Here is a 25,561-nt window from a genome sequence, read left to right on the forward strand (position 1 = left end):
CTGTGGCTCCAAAGTCTGATCTCGTGATGGGCCCCAACCAGCTCGACCTTTGACCTCAACCACTGCCTGGGCTGTCAGCTATGCCTGGAATGGTTCTTGTATCTCACTGGGCCTCTGAAGATTTCTCAGGAGATGACTGCTGCACCTGTATTTCCTTGCTAGGAGGAAAAACTTCTATTTGGAGAGCATGTCAACAATCATCAAACCACATTTTTTAGTTCAGTGAACTTCACTTATAGGCCATCAAAGCCTCATCTGAACATGGATGCATCACTTGCATAGGCTTAATACCCATTGAATGAACTGTTAATCACACAAATCGCTGCAAAAATAATATAAAACATAGTTTAATGTTAATTCATTGTTTCATGTTAATCCTGGACCCCTCCTCTTGATGCATGGACACTCCCATGAGTCAACTCATCAAAACCAGATTCCTGTCTTAAAGAAAAAGGTTAGCTAGATCACGTCCCAGGCAACATCAGGGCGTCTCCTCCTCTGGAGCAGCACCACCCCGGACCTACAATCCTGCAATAAAAGATGTTAGTGTGTTTGCATATTAAGTTTGCTTAAAAACTGGCTCCGCCAGGAGCCTGCATACACACCATCATGGCCTGGAAAACAAGATCTGGAAGTGAAATCAAACTTCACACTTATAAATAATTATATAATAAGAGTGATAAAGCATTCAACATCAGCAAGACAAGTGTCATGTGCAGGTTTTCTCAAATCAGTAAACTACAATTATTTCCATAATTCACCTCAGACATGGATCATCCCATGTACTCAGTCAACATTAATGTAATCGGTGACTTCTCTTAAGCAAAGTCACTCCACTCATATAGTACTAGGAGTTCAATAGTGGCCAGCTAATGAGCCCCATATTCAACTATTCCATAAACACTGCATCTCTTATTTGTTTTTCTCATGTCACTTGTCCGCTTCTGCTGAATCCTCTACATGTACTCTTAGAAAAACAAACATTAGCAACACACATTGACCATCCCGGTGGTCAGGCGCAGGTCGACAGGTTCCAGAGGTGCCATAAAAAGACCATAAAGTTAACCATCCATAGCTGTGGAAAGAAGTGACACTAGTTTTCAACACAGGAAATTTCTCACATGTTATTCACATTGTCAAAGTAACCTTCACATTTTCCCAAAAACACAATGTAACAGCATCACCAACTCATAACCTATAAACACAGTTTCTTCACACATGAGCCCAGAAATCCTGTAGTAGAAAAACATTAACTAGTTGTCCTGTTATAAATCACATGATCAAACCACATGAAGAACTGTAATGCTGTAGAGAAGAAAATGCAAATGTTAGCGCTGCGCAGATGTATACACACTTTGTCACAGTTACCTCTGTGAGCAACACAAGGTAGTGAATAACACCCCTGGTAGATGCACAGACACAGAAGGTGGCATTTAAAAAGTAGTAATACACCTGCACTTTTTTTGCCCCCCCCCCCCCCCCCCCCCCCTCACCCCCCACCCCACCCCACACCTCCCACCCCACACCTCCCACCCCTTCCCACCTAGACAAATGGCAGGGGAGTGTAGTAAGGTTGATGGTGGGAAACAGGACCTCCAGACTAGGTGTCTTTTGTCTCTTCGAGAACTCTGGGAAGTAGCATGGGAGTGTGAACCTTAAGGTGTGAAACAGTTGTGTACTGAGGCTAGACTAATTTTATAAATCTGACAATATCTCAGCTTGCTGCGATGCATGCAATTTATTTTGAAAACGGCACAAGTGGGAATTTCTTCCGAATGGGTAATGTCGGCATGTTCACAAGCGTTTTATTTAATTTAACTAGTTTTCTTTCCAGGGTTGATGCGATCATTTTATTTAAAAATCGGGATTTCGCAATGTTGAACTAAGACTTTTGTCTCTTCGAGAACTCTGGGAAGTAGCATGGGAGTGTGAACCTTAAGGTGTGAAACAGTTGTGTACTGAGGCTAGACTAATTTTATAAATCTGACAATATCTCAGCTTGCTGCGATGCATGCAATTTATTTTGAAAACGGCACAAGTGGGAATTTCTTCCGAATGGGTAATGTCGGCATGTTCACAAGCATTTTATTTAATTTAACTAGTTTTCTTTCCAGGGTTGATGCGATCATTTTATTTAAAAATCGGGATTTCGTAATGTTGAACTAAGACTTTTGTCTCTTCGAGAACTCTGGGAAGTAGCATGGGAGTGTGAACCTTAAGGTGTGAAACAGTTGTGTACTGAGGCTAGACTAATTTTATAAACCTGACAATATCTCAGCTTGCTGCGATACATGCAATTTATTTTGAAAACGGCACAAGTGGGAATTTCTTCCGAATGGGTAATGTCGGCATGTTCACAAGCGTTTTATTTAATTTAACTAGTTTTCTTTCCAGGGTTGATGCGATCATTTTATTTAAAAATCGGGATTTCGCAATGTTGAACTAAGGCAAACCTGTCTAGACAAATGGTAGGGGGGGGTGGGGTGGGGTGGGAAACAGGACCTCCAGAGTAGGTGTCTTTTGTCTCTTCGAGAACTCTGGGAAGTAGCATGGGAGTGTGAACCTTAAGGTGTGAAACAGTTGTGTACTGGTATTGTTCCTGGAGAAGGTATTTAACTGAGACCTATGCGAAGCTCAGGGTGAACTCAGCATTCGTCGCGACAACATCACTTTCTTTGAGACCATCAAAACTATCATCGTTCTTTATAACATGGACATCTTAAACGGTAAGTAAAACAAAACCTATTATTGTATTTTTAAAAGTGTTATGTTAACATATTATAGGATATTCAAACTATCTTTTTCCTAAAACAAAAGCTTAATTTTCAGGAGTTCGGGAGAACGGCACAGCACCCTTTTCTTTAGAAACGGGGGCTTTTAAAGATGGAACAACATCTCTAACAGGCACAAGGTGTGTACAGAATTACGCGATTTTTAATCGTATGTATGTTTTAAGCTTGCGATTGTTTTAAATTATATAATAACAGAGTTTTTCTTTGATTTGTTCCAGGGTTAACAAACTGAGCAGGAAAACATTCAGACACCGCGACCACAGAGCCCATCCTTACAAAAGGTATGTATACAACGGGGTGTATAATTGTGTATTTAAAAAAACAGCAAATGGGTTTAAACAATTCCAAATGTTCTAAAACCGACCGTTTTACACATACAGAGCCACGCCAGAGAACCTTATGTGCGGAGAACCAGGGCCGTCAGGAATAACGCACACTACAAGGTATATATATAAATTAGATAAAAAGAGATAGAGAGGGAGACACGCTTATTCTGTTTGAAATGGGTACATGTATAAATGTTTTAACACATATCTATCTTCACAGACTGCAGCACAGTACCCCTCCACATAATGATCAGGACACCGTACTCCAGACGTTTTTGGAATGTTTAAACAGTATCGACCTCCCAGAACAACAAAAACCTGGAGCTTTGTGCAACAGTGGAGAATCAGAAGCGATCTTCATCAGCGGTCCTGCAACACCCCCGAGTGAGTGCTTGCCTCGTGATTTCTCTGATGTTTTTGAATACAGTATATCAGATTTCGATCTTGTTCATATACCCACCCCACCAGAATGTGTCAGAAATAGCATTGATTCACACGTAGATTTTGAAGACGACGGTATAACAGACTCTCAAATATCAGCGGCGTATGATGCTTACATGAAGGTTTCAGACGCTCAACCTGTTGAACAGAGTCATATAGCTTCATTAGTTGATAAATTATGTTTGATTGAAGCTAGACTCAATCAATACCACCAAGAAGCACAGATACAAAACCAACAGTTTATCAAATTCATAAAAAAAGTGTGTAGTACATTAGACATCATCTGCAGCAAAATTTCAAGTCCCTGACTTTTAAAATCCAGACCATGGACCCTCCAAATAAATTATTTAAGCATAATAACGGAACCTCCAGTCCTGTTAGATGTTTTGACTTAGAGACTTTTATGCAGTGGGCTGAAGAAACAGATAACAAATTAGACAATATTATAGCTAGACTTAATAGTGTGCCTGCATCAGCCTCATCTGATACACATCCTCGTCAGACTGTTCCTACGCCTGCTATTGCTGATGGGGCTATTGTTGTTGTTAATAATAGTGATAGTACATCAGGTGTTGCTCGGACCACTGTTGTTACTGATGCTAACCGTATTGCTGCTGCTGCTGCTGTTATTGAGTCTGTTACCGCTTCTACTAGTACTACAGACGCACATGCGTGTCCGGGCACCGCTGCAACACCACACACCCCCTCAGTCATTGTAAATTTCTCACAAAGTGATACTATCGTGATTGAGCCCGTTGTGCAATCTGGATCTGGCAGGCGCTCCCAGCCACACATTAGAGAGATACCTAATTTTAATGCTCGCGAATTGCGTGAGCGCCTTGATTTTAGGGGTATAAGTCTTGATCATCCAGAACAAGTACCTGCGCGAGTGCGCGAGTGCTTAGCCAATGTGGTAGACCGAGCTGTGGCTGGATCTCAACAGGGCAGCGTTCTAAACGTAGTCCTGCGTGGCCCCTCGCTGGCTTCAGATGTTCAGGCTGTTTTAAACGCTGATGATCGGTATGATCCGGAGCTGTTTCTCGATCGAATTGCACAAGTTATGCAGAGTAATGATGAATCTATCGGTGATGATGAATTAGAGTTTATTGTCACGGTAGCTCAGAACAGTAGTGGTGGGGCTCGCTTAAGACTGGCACAAATCCCTTATGATGAGATTCTCTCAAAGAAAGGCAGACATTTATACACACCAAACAACACACACAACAATTTGTGCTTCTCCCTATGTATAGCACATTCATTAAACTCATCAGCCTCTGAGCTAGAAAAACTCGCTACAGCTAAACGGATGCATGCTGAAGTAGGTCTATGCGACAAGCAGCAAGTATCATTCACAGATGTCAGTAAATTTGAGAAGCACTTCAACATTAAGATTGTAATCTATTACCACACAGAAGGGCGTAAACGCCTGGAATGTTTTTTCACACACGAAGAGCCAAACACAAACACGCTGATGATGTATCTCCATAATCAACATTACCACATGATTTTAAACCCAACCGCTTTTCTTGGTGCATCCTATGTGTGTAATTTCTGTTACAGTACATATAATTCACCATTACATCATTCCTGTAAACATAGATGTAACACATGTTATACACTCTGTCAACACCACAGGGGTCCCACAGTGAAATGCAGCGACTGTAACCGCATCTTCAAATCACAACACTGTTACCAGCAACACAAATTACCAGAATTAAAACACAACATGATCCCCTGTGATAATATGAAACATTGCATGCACTGTGGCACCACATATAAAGAATCCAAGAAATCGCCACACAGATGTGCCCAGCCTAGATGCGAGCACTGCCGCGAGCCTAAATTAACCGGAGACTCCGACCATCAGTGTTTCATACAGCCTGTTGAAAAACAGAAGCCTACCGATAAATACATTTTATATGATTTCGAGACTAGGTACCACAACGGTAAACACGAGGCTAACTTTGTGTGTGCGTCTGATCTTAACACATTAAAGTGTGTGGAGGCGTTTGTGCAACATTACAGACGCCCAAGGTTTCGTGGGTACACTTTCATAGCACATAATGCATCTGGCTTTGACAACTACATACTCCTCGAGTACTTTGTCAGACAGTGCATAACACCTAGTGTCATAATGAGCGGCAGCCGTGTGATTTTGATGTATGACAGGGACTATGACCAGCGATGGATTGATTCGTTCAGCTTTTTGCCCATGGGCCTTGCCAAAATACCCTCTGCTTTAGGTTTTCAAGACCTGCAGAAGGGCCATTTCCCACACAGGTTTAATACGAGGGATAATGAGCATTATGTGGGCCCGTACCCAGACCCCTCCTTCTACGGCTATGAGTACATGTCTGAAAGCGATAAGGTGCGATTCATGGAATGGTACCAGGTTGCCTCACAGAATCCCTTTGATTTTCAGGCTGAACTCAGGCGTTACTGTGTTAACGATGTTGATGTCCTGCGTAAAGCATGCAGCATTTATCGTGACACGTTACTGGGTTGTACACAAGTTGATCCATTCATGTATACCACCTTGGCTGCATTTAGAATGGTGTGTATAAAACGCTGTTTCTGCCTAGAGACACGCTCGCTCTCACGTATGACGGGGCATACGTTGAGCAGAATAAGACGTTTTCTAACGTCTCTATCGAATGGCTTCAATACGTGTCCCACACCACCAACAAAGTGGTAAAACATGCTCTCAGAGGAGGCGAACAGAGGGTTGGACCGTATTTTGTGGACGGTTTTGACCCCACAAGTAATACAGCTTATGAATTTGCAGGATGTTTTCACCACGGCTGTGTTAAATGTTACCCCGAGAGCGAAGTTAATCCTGTCAGCAAAGCATCCTATGGACTGCTGCATCGCATGTTTTGTGACAAAGTTGATGCACTGAGATCACAACACAGTGTGAACGTAATAGTGATGTGGGAATGTGAATGGGCTGGCTTGAAGCAGACAGACCCTACAGTTGTGGCTTTCATGCACACATACAGAAAGCCAGAACGCATGAATCCCCGAGACGCTCTTTTTGGAGGTCGCACAAATGCTATAAAGCTGTACCACAAGACTGGTTGTGATGAAAAAATATTTTACTACGACTTCACCAGTCTCTATCCCACAGTGCAGTCTAAAAAAGACTATCCTGTAGGACACCCTCAAGTCATTTACACCAACTTTGACAAGCTAGAAAATTATTTCGGCTTTGTTAAATGCACAGTGCTCCCCCCTAAGGGTCTTTTTCACCCCGTCCTTCCCTACAGGTGCCACGGAAAACTGATGTTTCCACTCTGCAGCATGTGTGCTGAAGACCAAAACCAGCATACTGCATGTGGGCACAGGGACAGTGAGCGGGTATTGAAAGGCACTTGGGTCTCATTTGAGCTTGAAAAAGCTGTTGAGAAGGGATACAGGGTTCTTGCTATTGATGAGGTGTGGCATTTCCCCAATAAGACCGACACATTGTTTAAAGACTATGTGAAAGCCTTCCTAAAACTCAAACAGGAGGCCTCGGGGTATCCTGAACACGTCAAGACACCTGACGAACAGAAGAAGTACATAGACGAGTATTATGAGAAGGAGGGAATAATGCTAGACCCATCCAAGATTTGTGTAAATAAAGCTGTTCGTAACTGTAACAAGCTGTTGCTAAACTCGTTATGGGGTCGTTTCAGCATGAGGTCAAATATGGCATCATCTGAGCTCATTACAGACCCTTCCAGATTTAGCCAGCTAATGTTTAGCGACCAGTACGACGTGCGTCAGTTTTGTTTCATCTCTGACGACGTCGCAATGGTGCAGTGGCGGCATGCTGATGGTAGAGCTTCCCGTGTGAAGGATGTTAATGTTTTTGTCGGGGCCATGACCACTGCACACGCCAGACTCATGCTGTATGATTTGCTAGACAACTTGCAGCAGCGCGTGCTGTATTGTGACACGGACAGTGTCATTTTCACGGCACGCCCTGGCGAGTGGATGCCTCCTCTAGGTCCGTTTCTGGGGGATCTCACAAGCGAATTAGACTGTGGAGAGGGTGGTGTGGAGGATTACATAGCGGAATTTGTTTCCGGTGGGCCAAAATGCTACGCGTATCACACATCGTTGGGCAAGACCCAGGTCAAATGTAAAGGCGTGACACTGAACGCACTAAACTCAAAAGTTGTCACCCATGAATCCTTGAAAGGTTTAGTCCACAAGTTTGTAACCAATCAGACATCAGACGCACACCTAGTTGCCGTGTCTGATAGCATCAGACGCGATAAAAAGAAGCTTCATTTGAAGAATAAAACCATTGTGAAAAAAGTTAAAGTTGTTTACAATAAGCGCCGTGTGCTCCCAGACTATACAACCGTACCTTATGGATTTTAAATTAGAACAGGGGTTTGACGCCCGGTTGCAGCACCCGTTCAGTATGGTGGTCAGCGGTCCCAGTAACTGCGGCAAGACTTTTTTTGTTAAAAGCATAATTGAAAATTCTTCCCGGATTATATCATGCAGCATTGACAATATTGTATATATATACTCATGCTGGCAGCCATTATATGACCAGCTTCTTAAGATAAGAGACATAAACTTTGTTAACGGTATACCCGAATCTCTTGCTGATGACACCCTTCTTCCTGCAGAAAAGAACAATTTGTTAATTATAGACGATGTAATGAACGATGCAGCTAACAATTTAGAAGTACAAAATGTGTTCACAAAGTATGTGCATCATAGGAATTTGAGTTGTATATATCTAGTTCAGAATTTGTTTATTCAAGGAAAATCCAGTAGAACCATTTCCTTGAACACTAACTATCTAATATTGTTTAAAAATCCGAGAGATAAATATCAGGTTATGCTTTTAGGTAGGCAAATGTTTCCGGGTAATACTAAATATTTTATAGAAGCGTTTAATGATGCCACATCCACAACATACGGGTATCTTTTAATAGACTATAAAGCTAAGACCCCGGACTATTTAAGACTCAGAACAAATTTACTATCAGAGCGTCCGGTTGTTTACATTCCAAAACAAAAGTCAGCAAAGAGGTGAAAGGATGTCATCACGCATGCGGAGGAATCTGTCTCTGTTGGAGATGATATACAGGGCTCCTCCTACTCTACGCAGAGTTATTATTAGTAATTCAAACTTAGATTTTATCAATGCGCTGTGTGAGATAGCCTTTAATGTATTGCATGGTAACATACCACTGACCAATCAGCAGTACAAACAGCTGAAAAAGAAAAAATCAATAATCAGACTGATTGCAGACAAAAAAATAAAAACTTTGAAAAAGAGAAAGACAATCAACCAATCTGGAGGGTTTTTACTGCCGCTATTAGGGGCTGCAATCCCTTTCATAACCAGTCTGATAGCAAACAGGTGAAAATGGAACATGTGCAAAAGATGTTTTTGGTACCCCAACACCAGTTGGACTTAATAAAGCAACAGCAGCAGCAGCAGCAGCAGCAAACAGACAGCATCAGACAACAGTCTCAGAACGAGTTGGACAAGGAGATGTTACAAGTGTTACAAGATTCTGACATAGATGTGTATGAGAAGGCTAAAAAATACAGCGATATTCTCCAAAGATACCTTACCCTTGTGAGACAAGGTGCCCGTGAAAAGAATGTATTGTCTTTATCATTACCTGAACAATTTAACAGGGATGTGCAACCCCAGTCGACGGACACATCGCCTGTTCATGGTGATGCAGGGGTGAGGGATCTTGTTGCGGAGAATGTTTTAACACACATACCTAAAAGGTGTAGGAGGAATGCAGAACTTATTCTATCAGCGGTGAGCCGTTCGCCACACTTGATCTCTTACAACGACAAAGGCGAAATTGTTGTTGATAAACACACCATCCCTGGTTCACACATTTATGATCTAATTAAAGGCGTCACAACCACACACACACCCTCTGAGGGTTTGAGACCTATCGGATGGACAGAGTTTTTAAAAGCTGTCTCAGATTTAAACGTACCGTTATCAGCCATATCTAACACAGGCATACGTAAGACCGTCGCCATGTATAAAACCGATCACACACTGTCTGAAGACCCTGGTTTTTTAAAACACACACCAAAAAAGATCACCCCTGGTGGACCGCTGCGACATAGTACACTAAAAAAATAAAGAATAAAAAAAACAAATTAAAGGGGGGTCCTGTAGAGTGGTTGGATTTTTGAATTCAGGTTTTTTCTTATTGCACCTGAAATTGTTTTTCTGCTAAAAATATTTGCTGTTTGGTGTTTTTTCTACTGTAATGTTTTTTTTCACTTATTGCTGCTAAATTGTTTTGTTTTGTTTTATTTTATTACTGTTAAATATATTATGTCTTTATTACTGTTAAATATATGTTTTTCTTTTTTATTACGGCTTAATGTTTGATTTCTTTTATTTATGTTTAAACAATGTATGTTGTAAATCTATATATTTATATACGAGATTTGATAATAAATACCATTGACTCGATTATCATGCTCTCATGTTGTTTTTATTATTCTCATTAGTACATGTCAGTATCCGCATTGCACACACACGTAATCACTGCATACAGCAACAGGTTGTATGTTGTTGACAAATCGACACACCATAGCATCATTACAAATTAAATCAGACCCATACATGTTAAGCACACGCTCATAAGATACACCATTTTGCACATGATATAAAAAAAATACACAATGTTGACCGCATGTGATGGAGAAGTCGTTCTGCACTTGTTTTCCTGAATATAAAACAGTGGAACAGTTTTTTAGAAGAAACATCTTTATTGCTGGGGGAAAACTGTCTAACGAGTGACCAAAACTATCAAAAAAATAACCGCGTCTGTCTCTCGAAATATAAACAGCAAGCCAATGTTCCCCGGGCATCGTAGAAGGGTGGGTGTTTACAATACTCATAGCAGGGAGTCTTTGAAGCCGTTCAGTGGTTAGCTGATCATAGGCTAACACGCCTAGGAAATGTGTGTTTTTATTGATAATGCTGCCGATCACGGCTGATAGTTCTATAGTGTTCATGACCGTTTTTGTCTCAATAGTAGTCCAAGAGCACCTGTCTCATGTTAGATATTTCAATGACTGAATCAAATACCGAATAACACAAGAGGTTCACTGTACGGGGTAGTGGATTTCTGAAACGGGTTTCCAATCTCACGTTCCCAGTTTTAATTAACGACACATTCCCTGAATGTCCTTCGTCAGCTTCCCGATTGAAACAGAATAAAGTGTAGCCGTTACCAAAGTCCGCACGCGTAATAGCTAAGGATCTGTCCTTTAAATGTCTTCCTGTGGTTTGTATCAGCTGGTAAAATTCTCTGGTATAGTGTTTTCTCTGGAAATTGGGCTGGAATGGTTTAGCAGGATAAGCCTGACTATCAGCATATAAAGACATAAATTCTATATCGCAGTTTTCAAAATGAAATGGATTACGCTGGTAGGAGCCAGTGTATGCTTCATTGTCTATAAATGCAATGATCACAAATTTAGGTATCCTACCCATAAATAAATTGTCATTTGTTGATATTCTAGCCCCTGCAGGTATGGAGAAGGTCTTTAAAGACACTCTGTCTACCGTGTATTTTGCGTTTGCATGGTGCAATGCCTTGCTGTGTGCAAGTCTGACGGTCGGTGATACACTAACTTTCTTGACAAAGAGACTGGCTGAGACAATTTTAACTCTGTATGCATTGGCATCCACTGTCATGAGAGCAAATTCGTCTTTAGAGCGCACAAATTTCAGTGACAGGTCGATTCCATTAAGTAACAGTTTTTCTTGAAAAAACAGGTCTGCATGTACTGGTGCAATCAATTCAACAATACTGCTATTTGCTGTGTAGCCACCTCTGGTCACCAGGCCCTGGTTCTCTCCTTCTATAGATGTGTCATTCATGTGTGATGATGTATCCTTACAGAATAACCCGGTGCTGAACTGTGTGTCTAAAGTGTCCTTATTATAATTGATAAGACATTCTATCACACCTCTGTATGGATATGTGTTGGATGATTGACTAATGAGGCGGTCTCCCAAATTAACATCAACTTGGCTAAATATGCTGCATCCAGGATAATTAATAAATCCTACATTAGCGTCCCTAGCCAGGTTTGAGCCATCAGCGTTTGTGATTCTCACACGTGTGTAGATATATGAGTCATTTAGATCCAGGTAATCTTCACCGGATGATGAGATGTAAAACTCGATCGGCCCTCCATCAGTGATTGCAGATACAGGTGGGATTTCGATAAATGTACTTTTCTCAATGCTAGTCTGTGTGTAGGGAACAGTAAACAGGTCCAGCTCTGTTTTTACACATTCTCCAGAATGACTGTGTAACAGTGCCATTTAGAATATGTCAAACTCTGCAGTTTTAGAACGACTGGTTCTGGGTCTTTTCACTCTGCGTGGCGGTGTCCGTTTGCTAGCTCTCCTGCTAGGTTTTGTGGTTTTACGCTTTTTAGACAACGGTTGCCCTGGGGGTGGGGTCTTAGATGGTCTGGGCGTATACACATACAATCCGCTACCGTCCTGCTTAGTGGTTGAGGGTCTGGTTATGTTGGTTATGACATCAGACACTATGCCCGATGCGGCTGTTTTTAGGTGTGGTTTGACTATGCTAACTCCTTTTTTAAACAGTGGTACAGCAAATCTAAACAAGCTGCGGAACAACCCACCCAGCCCTGACCCATATTGCGTACTGGTCCCAACATACCCTCCGAGCTCTCCACCAGCCTGTGATAAGTAGTATTTTACATATTTTGAGTCATCAGTGTTGTAGACGGCCATCCTTTTTTTCAAAAATGCTGGGTTATCGGTCGGAAGTGTAACTTGACAAACACCTTGCCGTATAAAAAGGGTATGTGTTGATTTCGATCGTCTTTCAAATCAATTTCTATGTCGTCGATCAATGTCTTTGACACAGGTGTGTAGTGTGGGCTGTCAAATTGTAGAATAGGCAAGCGGCGGTCATCGTCCGTGATATTTATAGCTCTTAATAGCCTCGCGTGGGCGTCACCCACAAGCTGGTAATCAACGATATCTGCATAAATAAAGATGTTATATTTTCCCCGTATATGTCTGCGGGGTGCGGGGCATATGTGTTTTTATAATGAAGTACAAACGGCTCTCCTGTTTCGAATCCTAGGATTTCCGCCAGTCTCCCTCTAAATGTGAGAATAGTGCCCCTAGGTCCCATAACACAGGCATGGTTAGTAACTGTGTTGTATTGCATTTTAAGGTCTCCAGTGGTTTGGTACTGCTGACATTTAAAATTAAATTCTTTTATTATCTGTTCCACAGATGCATAATGACCCACAGACAGTTCGATCATGGTTACGGCGATGGTTCCATCTTTGACTGGGTCATGAATTTCCACTTGCGAATCTGATTGTGGAAAAGACATCCATATGCGTGGGTACTGTATCTCTATAACAGCAACCTCATACGGCTGATCCAAAACGATAGGTTTTGCTAGCTTTGTTCTAAAATTAGATATCTTATTACCCGGGTAAACATGCGCCGAAGCATTCGAGAAGAGGCTTACATAGAAGCCTGCATTGTTGTTGTTCTTTTTATTCATGCTTTCTCCGTCTATGCTCAGTGTTGAATGAATGTGTGTAGAGCTGCGTCATCTGAGTTAATTACGCCTCAACGATGTCTTTTTCTGGAATCCACGAATTAAAGCTGTCGGGCCATCCTAGCCATTTCACTAGCACATGCTTTTTCCGACCCACTTTTTTTCTAGCCAATATGTTTTCAATTTTAAATGTTTTGTTTTCATCAACAACCACACGTTGTATCTCAGGCTCATAAAATGACCCTTTCAATACCTCTCCTGCTAGATCCGCTAGTCTGTACACTGGGGGCTGTCTCCCTATACGTTCCTTGACTGTGAAAATCTCATCGGTGTAGGTCTGCTCGTATCCTTTTCGAAACTTTCCTCTCAGTTTTGATATTCGTACAGTGTCGCCAATATTAAATTTAAAGCACAGTTCCCTCTGAGGCCTCGTTTTGTACAGCGCGTTAAACACAGACTTCTCATTATCCTTATTCACCTCTGCCGGAGCCATTTGGATAGATCTGTGATAAGCATTGTTATATGCTTGTGTGAGATCTGGTATGACATCTACATATCTCCGGGAGTTGGCTGATGTTAAGTACTTCCACATTCTACCCTTGAAGCTACGATTGAATCTCTCGACAATACTGCATTTAACCTCGCTAGCTGTTGAGAAATGCTTGATATTATATCGCTCCATTAGGTGTTTAAAGGTTGTATTATAAAACTCTTTGCCTTCATCTGTTTGTAGTTTCACAGGGATCCTACCCTCACTAAGTATATCCTCAAAAGCAGCTGATACAACATTCGCTGTCTTGTTTGTTAGGCATCTAACCCATGCGTATTTTGAGAATACATCTATACATGTTAGCAGATATCTCACATTATCATTATCTGACACATATTCACACATGTCAACCAGATCGGCTTGAAACTGTTTGTCGATCCCTGTCACCAATACTCTATTTCTGGGGAAATGGATCCTCACAGGTTTATGGAGTGTGTAAGTGTCGTCTTGTTCTAAATAATGTTTGACCTGAGATATTGGAGGTGTTACACCTGATGCCTCCCCTGCCGCTATACGTAGCTTATTTAAACTGGCCAACCCCGCAGGATGGGCTGGATCATGATATATTTTATGCAATGTGCTTTCCATGACTGTGCAAACCACAAATGACTAAGAAGTTGGTGTTAACACGTCTTTTTATTTAATTTTCACACAGACACAATCACAGACAATGGATACTTGAACAGCACACATTAAACCAGGTCTCTCCCACCCCAGTAGTTTCCAATCATGCGGAGCATGGCTGGTTTAACACGTCGGGCGCAAGTACTTGCTTCTAGCAGGTCCACAATGTTGTCATTAATGGCGCATACTATATTTCGCTCTGATCTCAGTTCACACATGAGGTGTTCTGCAACTCTGCGGATTTGTGTTCCAGTCCCATCTGTGGTGTTTGAGCGTACAAACAGCTGGATGGCTGGGATGAATCGGTCAGTCTTGAGCCTTATCATCACATCGTCATAGTAGGTGTCGAAGAAATACTCAGACAATTCCTGCAAGCAGCTGTGTTGCACCTGACTGGGGTGGCCTGTTTGGCATCCGTAACATGTCTCTTGTAGAAACTCATTCAGCGCCAACATCAACAGGTGGAGAGTTGCGAGTTTGATGTCGATTACAGTTTCCTCCCACAGGTCTGATATGAGGGGGTCCTGCGAGCATGATGGTGAGGGTGGTGGAGTCTGGGGGGTCGGGATTAGCAGCCCTATTGATGGTGACTCTGACAGGTCCCACGACGGCGAGTCATTCTCTGTAAAATGAAAACCACAAGCTCTTAATTTGTCACATAGATACACACACACAACCCCCACACACACACACCCCTCACATTAAACCTACCAGTTTATTGTTTAGTTGTCGGAAGGTCTTATGATTTTAGGTTTGCACAGGGTAGCAGGCAAACCAGTCTTCGGACAACTCGCCAGATCGTCAAAAACAAGGCGTTTTCTAATACTCTCGTACGCAGTGTTGAGTCTGTCCCTCTTGATCGCGTCGTCAATCTGGCTAAACAGACGCGACAAACCTCTCCAGTCGCACCACTGTATAAAAAACAAGTCCTTAAACCATCTTGTGCGCTCTTCAAGGTTTAGAGGGTAAGGATTTAACCTCCAGTTTTCAAGCCCTCTGGAAGCAATAAGACTATCCCTGTCATCACATGCACTGAGAAAAATAAAGTCTTCAGGGTTGCGATTGAAACGATCAGCCTCAACCCTGTAAAGCTCAGGGCCTGATGCACTGTTCCACTGGGAAACATACAGCACCTCTGGGAAGCCCACATTGTCCAGGTCCGCACACACTACGGTCCGGAAGAGCTTCCAGTTTTTGGTAGAGATGCTTTGGGGTTCCCCCCAAAACAATCCCTCGCCACAATCTACACTAAGCACAACTGTCCCTTCGGTATATTTAATGGTATACACATACCCTTCAGCGCCGCGATATTCTAACTTAAATACAGTCCCATCTACGGCATTTTCACAGCGTTGCTTTTTACGTTGAGGACCCCGGCTGCATACTCCTGTAGACATACCTAGAGCGGCTGTGGCATGGGCGATGTCCTGGCTGGGTTTCATGGTTGATACAGATGGTATTCTGTGCTCCTTAGGTCGGTGAGTCATTGGGGGTCCTTAGCGCGATGTGTCTGTGCTCCTTAGGCCGTGGCGGTGATGGTCTTAGAATGTGAAAGGATCACTTTTATACCTATATAACCTAAGCCATCCCACTAGGAGGAGTCGATACCGCCCAGAGGGTGTGTTTTCACACCTGAACGCGCATGCGCCGAGCACATCTGAACGCGCATGCGCACACGCACGAATCCGACCAAACGGGGTGGGAGGTGTGTGTGTGTGGGGGGGGGGGGGGGGGGGGGCAAAAAAAGTGCAGGTATATTACTACTTTAAAAGCTAAATCGGTACGACCAAAGCTCACGCAACCTCGGATGTTGCTGTCATCTTTCTGCTCCTGTAAAAGAAACACACAAATTCATCCACCCTTTCGTCCTGTCTAGGTGGAGGTTAACCTTGAGTAGTGGTCAAGTCTTGTCAGCTTTTACCAGTCAGTCAGTTTGTTTTTATTTCCATTTCTCTGCTATTATTTAATCATTTTGTAACTGATGTGCTATGAGTCCACTGATCTTTGCATCACTTCCCATCACACTAAGTGACTTGGACAAGATGGTAAACAGACTCACATGCTTAAGATATTGTCTAATCTTCATGAGCTCTCTTGTGTTTGGAAGTGTTAGTAGGGTTAATGCATGTTCTGCTTGTGTGTGTGATTTTGTATATGTTTCTTTTTGCAGTGTTTCAGACTCCTTCACAATTTCCCACTTAAGCAGTCAGTTTTGTTTTTCCCAGGTTTGCTAACCCAAATTTTGATTTCCCACTTTAAACACCAGCATTCTCACTTACTCTCACTGTTGTCCTCTCCCACCTCAACAGTCCAATAGCAGGCAGTTCTCTTTCAGCTTTGTCCTGTGTTCCACTGTCTCTTCTTGCCATTTTACTCCAAAGGTGGCAAATGTCAAACTCCAACAGTCTCCTCAGTTCTCCTCAAACGTTCTTTTCACATGCACAGTGAATTTGCAGCTTGTTGGGAACACAGTGCCATTCATCCAATCAGTCAGTATGATGGGTTTGCTCTTCTTCACTGATGCTGTTTGTCCACACTGCTGCTGCTTGCTGGGACTCTTTTCTCAGGACTTTGCTGCTGTCTCTTTATCTGCCATGTTATTGCTCTTTGGAGCTGCATTCCTTGTCTTCAGGGAGGAGTGAGAGCTCGCTTGCGAGTTTGAGAGACACATGGTGCTGTAAATAAGTTAGCCAGAAACTTGGCCTGAATGTTTCCAATGATGTTAAACTATAACTTTCTTCCGACCGCTGCATGTGGAAAATTGATTCAGGTCTGCTTTTCACCTGAAAGTGACAAACTAAGACATTTTCATTATTATTATCACTGCTTAATCAACACACATCTCTCTCTGTTTTTGTGAACAGTCCTTTAAGCAGAAAATGAGATTGTAGTTGTTCTTGGCTGATCAACACAAAACCTTTTTCCTATGATTATTTTTCATCTACAATGTAAATTTTGTCTCTTTTTCACTCTTTTTTAAATTTTTTTACAATAGCTGGTGACCTGCAGAATCACCGCTCTCACAATCAGAGGCAATTACTTTTACACAGCGCACAAAAACACTGTGACGTCAGACACATTCACACTCACTTTTTCATCTGTATAAATAAATCACATGGCTGATGATATGTGCCATGGTGATCCATAAGTATGATCAAAAGTTTATTTAATTATTTTTCAACCCAACAAAACAAATAACAAAAACATGATGCTGATGCTATGAACACTCTACACACATGAGTCAAGATGCAGGAAAACTGCTCACGGAAACACTGCACACTCCAGTTATCATAGTTATCTTAGTTTCTTTTCCCTCTCTTTTATGAGTTTTAGGCCAGATCTCAATCTGATAATGTGTAGCTTGCTCATCAGCTCAGAAGAGACCGCAACGCAACCTCACAGTGGTTTCATATTCATGTCAGCTTCTCCATCATGTAGTTTTCAGCTGTTTCATACAGGGTTCAGCATATTAGTTGTTTTCATAGGTGTGCTCTATATCTCAACAATGGCTCATATTAGGATGACAGTTTTTCAAACAGGTCAAGTGCCTCTATACACGTAATTAGTTTAAATATTTACCTATTTTACTTCATATGTCATTGTACCGAATTTGAGCAACCCTGAGCTTAATGCAGATTACTATTAACAACTGGTTAAATTAATGGTCTGGAGCACCGGCTGTTGTTGATCAGGGCAATCTAAAGAATCTGCGTTTTTTTGCTTTTTGTGGATTTCTCCACCTATTTGCACTGATTTTACCTGCTCCGGCTTGTTGTTTTTCTAACCATTTCTCATCAGGTGTTAATTTTAATTGTTTATTCTCCATTTTCAAAGATTTTGCTGGGCCGTCGCTGGCATGCTTGACTTCAGAGTGGTTTACTGATACGGCCTTCAACTTCACCCTAACGGTGAAGCGGTATCAGTTTTATGAGATGAAACTCAACCGTTCTCCTTTGTCACCAGTACGTGAGCCTCAGCAAAGAAAACAAAAATGGAAGTAGTTCAGCAGCGTATTGTGCTGTAAAATCAACTTACTTCCAGACACACACACATATAGACATTTGTGCGCTAATCTGTCACGAAGTATTTCACGGCTACCTCTAAAACCAGTCTAAACACAGTTCCTTTTGGTGAACTTAAACCTAATTTAATTTCTCTGTCTCAACGTGTTTTCATTTGCTTAAACGTATTTTAATTTGTCACGAAGTAATTTCAGCTACGTCTAAAACTAGTCTAAACACAGTTCCTTTTGGCGAACTTAAACCTATTTTATCACGTTACTTTAAACCTTTGCGGCCGTTTTATATACCAAAATAGTGTTTCTCACCCTCCGACGTCTCACTGGTGGTTCGGATCATCAGACTGAATCCCAGCGCCGTGGACCAGGCCACCGGTCCAGACCCGAATTCACGTCCTGGGGCTCTCTCCTCGTCTAAGAGGGCTGTGCACAGGCTTCGGTGCTGGCTCCCCACGGCGTCAGGAATCAGTGCTGGATCCTGGAACAGAGTCACAGATAACAGTTCTGATATTTTCTGATCCGGCTACGAAGGACCAAATAATGTTAAGAGATATATTCTAAAACACTTCTTCAGTAGAGAATCAGAGAAGAGAAACACACAGATTTTCTTGCTAGCAAGGGCAGCCTCCAGAACTCACACTCCTGCCCTGGTCTTTTATTTATACACTTCGGTGAGCGTTTGTTCCATACATTGAAATGTGGAGGTGTGTGTGTGTGTGTGTGTGTGTGTGTGTGGTCAGAGTGTGACCCCATAAATGACTTCCCTAAACCTGCTGGACTGGAAGTCCAGCAGCACTTAGACTAAAACAGATATTACTACGTTAATCCTACCGTAAAACAATAAGACAAGGTACAACCTTTCCCATGCTCCTAGGATGTGGGGGTGAACGCCAGAACACCCTGGAATGTTACAAACCTCCTAGGATGAGACATTCTTTCAATATGCCACCAACTATATACTTCTAAACACAAATGATTACGTGCAGTATTCTACCATATGCAAACTTATATCATTAAAAGATTATACTGACTACTAAGTACAATTTTCCATTGACACTTCTTGATAAAAAAAAAGGGAGAAATATACTTGCCAACATATGCTATTCTACATGCTTTTAAACCATTTAAAATTACAATTCATAGTTTTATATGTGAATTATATAATGTTAAGTTACTATTAAACAAATGACTAAGTATTTTAGACTTTAGTTTACTTCAGCCATATTCCATATAAATCAGGTATCATACAAAAATAAAAATAGCTTCACATACAGTCATGACAATAAAAGAATATGACTTTAAGGACTTAACAACATTACTTCAGTTATACTACACCAACATCTCTGATACATCAGCACTAAGGGAATACTGAATGACCTGGTGGTTTTTGTCCATAAAACTACTCATCTAAGATTACCACAAAGTAACAGATCTCTCAGCAAAATTATGCAACATTTTAGCCACACTATTGCCCCGATCAAATCAGTGAGCTGGGATGTTTTACTCTAAACATGAACTACTGTTACAGCAACAGACATGGACTACTGGTGTCCCACACAACAACTCAATGTCCACTATGTGAAGGAGCCAAACACATGCCTTCTCCTCTCGTTAACTGAGATAAACGGCTGGCATATTTGTTTTACATCTATACTGTCCAGTCTCTCCTGGTGGACATGGTGACACGTTATTCATGGTTACATACAATTTTAGACTGATGTGGGCTGTTGGATTATAATATCATTTTATGCCATGTTAGACCCCTAATTAAAGATTGTGAATTATTATGTAGTTTTAGTTTGCATTATTCTCCTGAATTAGAAGAAGGTGATAACTATTCCGTTTGTTAAACTGATTTGCATTACATTAGACTGTTGATTTATTGTGAATGAATGATATTGTTTTATGATGCATTATACTGCTGAGTTATAAGAAATACTGTTCCAGTAAGTCATCACCTTATTTGTCTGATTAGAAGAGAACAGAGCATACTGCCCCATCTCATCAGGAGCAGATGAACAGGGAGCCAAGGTCGTAGCTTAGGCGCTGTGTGAGAGAAAGAATGTGAATGTTTAGGCTTTTATGATTAGGTGGGGGCCACTAGAGGCTATAAGAGTTTGATCAAGGCTCCACCATTTTGAGATCTGATGCTGTCTGCTGTATGGTGTCCATCTCCCACGCGTGTGTTCATTAAATCATCATTTGACTTGACCCGGCCGGACTAGTGTTGTTATTTTGGTTTTTCCTCCTGTATCCATCCCCAATATTTGAATCCGTAACAGTTTTGGGGGCTCGTCTTGTGGTATTGGGGTGGAAGTTTTGGAGGCTTGGACGGTCCGAGGTGGTCAGACGGGCAGACATTATCCGGCAATCGAACTGAGTGGACAGGCACCTTTATAAAAGAGGTAGGCACAGGCCTGTTGATTTTATCCGAAGTGTGCTGAATTGGACGATAAAATTAAATGTCTATTTAGTAAAAGTTGCCGGTGAGTGTCTGTTTTGATTTTGATGAAAAAAACTCATGAGATTTGAAGCTGAGGTAATGATAATAAATAGCAGTTGGACTGCTGAGAGAATTTATTTTGATAGGGAATTGGTCATTTAGTGGGTTAAAGTCCCCATTGGTCATGGTTGGACCTGCCTCAGTCATACTCTTGTTTTAGTGTGTTGACTGTTGTTTCAAAGTATTATAAATTTTTCAGAGTGGCAGTTGGACTGCTGAGAAGCACAGTGCTCAGAGGTAACGCTTGCCAAGGCCGGGGACGCCTAGGCCTTGTCCTCTTTGAGGGATAGTCAGTTGGTCACTGTGGAGCTTGGGGCACTCCAGAATAACTAGTGGTTGGACCACTTTACCGTTTGGAACGGTGTCTGTGTTTTTTTGGGCAGCAAAGGTTGGACCTTGGGTGTTGGACACTTTTAAATTGAGTTAGGGACTTTAGAGATGAGGCCAGAAACTGTTGGACAGATACTGGTTAATTGATCACAAAAAAGTTGGACTTTTTCGGTTGGACCCGTTAACTTAAATTTGTCAAAATTGTGTAGGCGCTAAGACTTTCAGGCCTGAGAGTGATTGTAAATATAAGTCGTCTTTGTTATAGAATAATAGAGTTGGGTGTGAAATGGAGAGAAAGGCTGTGTGTGACGACAGCGCGCTGCAAGCTATTTTTAGACGGTGTGTGAACATGCAAATGAGGTGGCTGCTGTGAAGCGCACAGAGCACTTTCACTTCCTGTTTAGCGTGTTATTGAGTTTTATAATTATGATTTGCAAACAATGATACATGCCTGTAATTAAAACGCTGATTTTGCTGATTATAATATTACAAATAAAGTTTTGAATGACTACGGTGAATGTTTAATGTTTGGCTGGGTTTTGATATAAAAGAGACGGCTTTGCAGCTGCTGGGGGTGAGTAGCTGTGTGTCTGTGACCGGAAATCTGCATGCCCATAAAAGGCAACTGCCTGACTGTGTGAACTATGCACCAAGAGAGAGAGAGAGTAAAATTTAGGCAGATGAACCAAAGGGATGTTTTAAGAAAAATAGTAAATGAATGTTTTAGTCTCTTAATACAGGTGGATTTCTCTCAACCTGGACACCTGAGTACAGCGGATAGATTAACAGAATTGGGACGACAGACAGGCCAAGCTCTGGCTAAAAATTTTACAGCTTGACCTCTCACTTTGTCCCCACCCTGAAAAGAGGCTTAAAGGACATCTTCTCCTCCAGTTATCGGTTACCATCACTGGAAATTTTCAGGCAAGTTTTTTGCTGAATTGTTTTTGGCACCATGTGTCCCTGAATCTCACAAGCAAGCTCTAATTCCTGGCTGAAGACATGGAATGTTGTTATTTAAGGTGGGAAATCAAAATTTGGGAAACAAAATTAAAAACACACACAACTAGAAAAATGCCTTGTTTGAGAAAAAAGTTAAAATAACCCACCCACAAACGCACACACACGCAATGAAGAAACAGCTTACACTCATGAACACGTGAAGATTTTCCAGCAAGCTTAAAGCAGCGAAACTTAACATACACCTGTTGTTAAATGATAAAGTTTATCAACTGCTAACAAATAAACTTTCTGGGTTGCAGGACAACAACTTGACTTCAAAAAGAAAGACACTGGTATGACCAACCAGTGATGAAACAACAAATTTAGTGGTTAAAAGAGTCAAATTGTGACATGTTTTCCTCTGATTGATTAATACAAGTGATTACTGAATGAAAACAAATTCCTTTTTTGGGCTATTAAACATGATCTTAAGAATTTTAACATGTACCTGTGTTGTCCTGTCAACTTGGTGGGTTATGACTTGATTATATAGTGAGAAAAAAAAAAAGGGGGGGGGGGGGGGGCGGAGAAAGCTGACACAGGGCCTGGCCCCTCTCTGAATAACACAGCCAAAACAACATCATTTTCCTGTTTGTCTGTTTTTGTTTTGTTTTTGTTTTTTCTCTTTATGCTTGATTACAGGCTGATTTGTCGGCCCGGAAAGCCAAGGCTGACCTGGACTCCTGCTCTCCCCTCTACCATCTTGGCTCTCCCCTCTACCATCTTTGATGTGACCCTGACCAAATGCTACAGCAGCTGGACCCACAACAACAACCTGAAAATGTCAACAGTGCTGCAGGAAAACGATCTCATGCAGCGGAGACGGAGAACGTTAAATCCAAGGCCCGTTTCACTACACGGGGGAGATTTCCAGATGGCTTCAGCTGACAGAGCTGTGACGAGACGCCTATTAAGCCCGGATGAAAAGTGAGGCCGAGCAAAAGAATGCTGACCTTAACAACACTGCATTAAAACTGTGCAGGACAGTGACGGACCAACACGGATGATCGGGCAGCAAAAAGGGCGTGCCAGAGACACGAGGAGTAACTGAGGTCAGGAGGCACCTGAGAATGGACAAAAGCACTAGAAGAACATAAGCTGAAGGCACAGGTGTCGGGGCTCGGCCAGGAGCTGACCTCTGAGAAGAGCCGGACAGCAGAGCTGCAGAAGGCCGTGGAAGCAAAGCAAGGAAAACATCAATAAACTTCAATCTGACGTCTACGGAAAAGACTCTGAGGTTTCTGCCCTCAGTAAGAGCTCAAGGCATCAGAGCAGAAACTGAGCATGGCTCAGGAGGAGCTGGCTGCTAATCGAACCCATCAGTCAGGCTTAGAGTCCCAGATACAGGACTTGAAATCAGGCCGGAGCTAGCTGGAGCAGGAGGTTGCCAAACCTGACGAGAAGCTCCAACACCAGGAGCAAACCCTGAAGGAACTACAGAAGCAAAAGGGTCAAGTTAAGGAGGAGCTGGACAAGGAGAAGATGCAGGACACTGGAGAAAAGGACTGCCTCAATTGGGGCCAGAACCAGTATGGACAGAACTTTGGGTGGCAGTACCAATGGACGCAAACGGACTGAAAAGGAGGAGGGCAGGACCTCAGGGCACGCTTCAGGCCGTGATTTTCCCAGAACACCAGAACAGGAAAGTGATGAACACAAACACACACAAGCACACACATCTACATACACTGACTCAGAAGAGAAAGAGAAACACACATATGAACACATATGCACTTGTTGATTGACTGAGAAATGACACACACACACGCACACAAATCGAAATGCTGATTCAATTCACTGAGAAGTGATCCACACACACACATATACACACGCTTGTGCAATGAAGAGTGATACACACACACGCTGATGCAATGAAGAATGCTTTACTAACAAATGCTATGCTGATATGCAAAATGCCGCACACAAACGTCCAAATACAGAATCTGTTACAACAACAAGAAGCCATTGATTGTTTATTGGTTAAATGCATTTCATGTCACCCAGAGGGCATTTGTGTAGATTTAGGGGACAGGGTCTAAAGCAGTTTGGTTATGAAAACAATGTCTGTGAGTGATGTCTGTTTATGGCTCAAGGCCTCGACTGAATTGTTTACTGTGCTTCACACAGCCTGATAAGGAGCAGTGGTACAGAGTGAAAATGATGAATTAACGGTGTGAGCCCTATTTCGGAGCGCCACATTTTTGCGATTGGGATTTCATTGAAGGAGGAACACACTGAAAGAAAAAAAATAATAAAGAAAAGGGGGCCAGCCCTTGGATTTACGAACTGTGTCCGCCCATGTCTGGCAACAACGGTGAACCGCAGCTGTGTCCTTCCTCTGTGGAGCTAAGAAAAAAATCCCGCTACGAACAAAAATTCTTCCGGTCCATTTTCCGATTTTCCAGCATCAGCATCAGACGATGCACAAGAGACGTGAAAGAGACGTGAAAAGAGAGTGCAGGAAGTGTGGAGTGGCTGGAAGACAGCAGCAAGAGTGAAAGGAAAGATTTACAAGGTGGTAATAAGATTTGCTATGATGTATGGCAGTGGTGGGGGAACTCTAGGCCTCAAGGGCTGGTGTCTTGCAGGTTTTTTTGATGTGTCCTTAATCCAACACACATCCAACATGTCTTGAAGTTCTCCAGAGGCCTGGTAATGAACTAATCATTTGACTCGGGTGTGTTGACCCAGGGTGATATCTAAAACCTGCAGGACACCAGCCCTTGAGGCCCAGTTTCCCCATCCCTGGTGTATGGTTTGGAAGCAGTGGCAAGAACAAGAAACAGGAGCTGGATGGCAAAGTTGAAGATGCAAAGTGTTTGTAAGGAGTGGTCACTCCTCCAAAAAAAGCTTTGCTGCATAGAGACAGATGAGCTGACAGAAGAAAGGTTTGCATGCCTCCCTGAAGCTGATCACATGACAAGACCTTATATATTCATAGAGAGCTACTTTATTTGTCTTTAGTGGCTTTCTTAAATAAAATACACTTCATTACACATTGAATATTTTATTTGGTGACTTTGAGGAAATGTATTTGTATTTCCAAAAAACAAAGACTTCACTTGTCAGTTAATAATTAAAGTTGTATCCTTACTGCAGTTTTTCAGTATTAAACTTCAGTAATATTGAAGTTTAATACTAGAGAACAGACAATGTATTTTCAAACAGAGGACTGACATCAAGGTTCTTACAGTTAGCTGGTATTTTGATCTATATAACATAATAACGTTTTCATTTCAGATGACAGAAAGCCTGAATCGCCTGGGTGCCCTAGAATGCACCTGGATCCTGGTTTATGATTAACCTTGGTGCTTCTAGTACAGAAAAGAAAAACACCTTTGCGGAGGTGCAAGTGAGAAAGTTCCAGCTCTCTTTATGCATAAACCAATAAAGACAAGAGTATTTGGTG

The 25,561-nt window shown here is 42.0% G+C and overlaps 2 long non-coding RNA genes across 3 annotated transcripts in view; one reads left to right on the plus strand and one right to left on the minus strand.

Moving 5' to 3' along the window:
* Window positions 1-2,174: 2,174 nt before the first annotated feature.
* On the plus strand, window positions 2,175-4,998 carry LOC146505319 (uncharacterized). 2 transcript variants are annotated; one of them, XR_014877430.1, is made up of 4 exons: window positions 2,175-2,911; window positions 3,011-3,073; window positions 3,173-3,235; window positions 3,339-4,998. It is a non-coding gene; the product is annotated as an uncharacterized LOC146505319 (long non-coding RNA). The 2 variants fall into 2 exon arrangements; XR_014877429.1 differs by having other exon boundaries at window positions 2,175-3,073.
* A 17,067-nt stretch (window positions 4,999-22,065) lies between these two features.
* LOC146505320 (uncharacterized) overlaps window positions 22,066-25,561 on the minus strand; it is a 61,892-nt gene continuing 58,396 nt past the window's right edge. Inside the window, exon 2 of the long non-coding RNA XR_014877510.1 lies at window positions 22,066-25,456. This is a non-coding gene — a long non-coding RNA (uncharacterized LOC146505320). The remainder of the gene's footprint in view (window positions 25,457-25,561) is intronic.

This window comes from Neolamprologus multifasciatus, chromosome 13 (assembly GCF_963576455.1).
Source record: "Neolamprologus multifasciatus chromosome 13, fNeoMul1.2, whole genome shotgun sequence".
NCBI lineage: Eukaryota > Metazoa > Chordata > Actinopteri > Cichliformes > Cichlidae > Neolamprologus > Neolamprologus multifasciatus.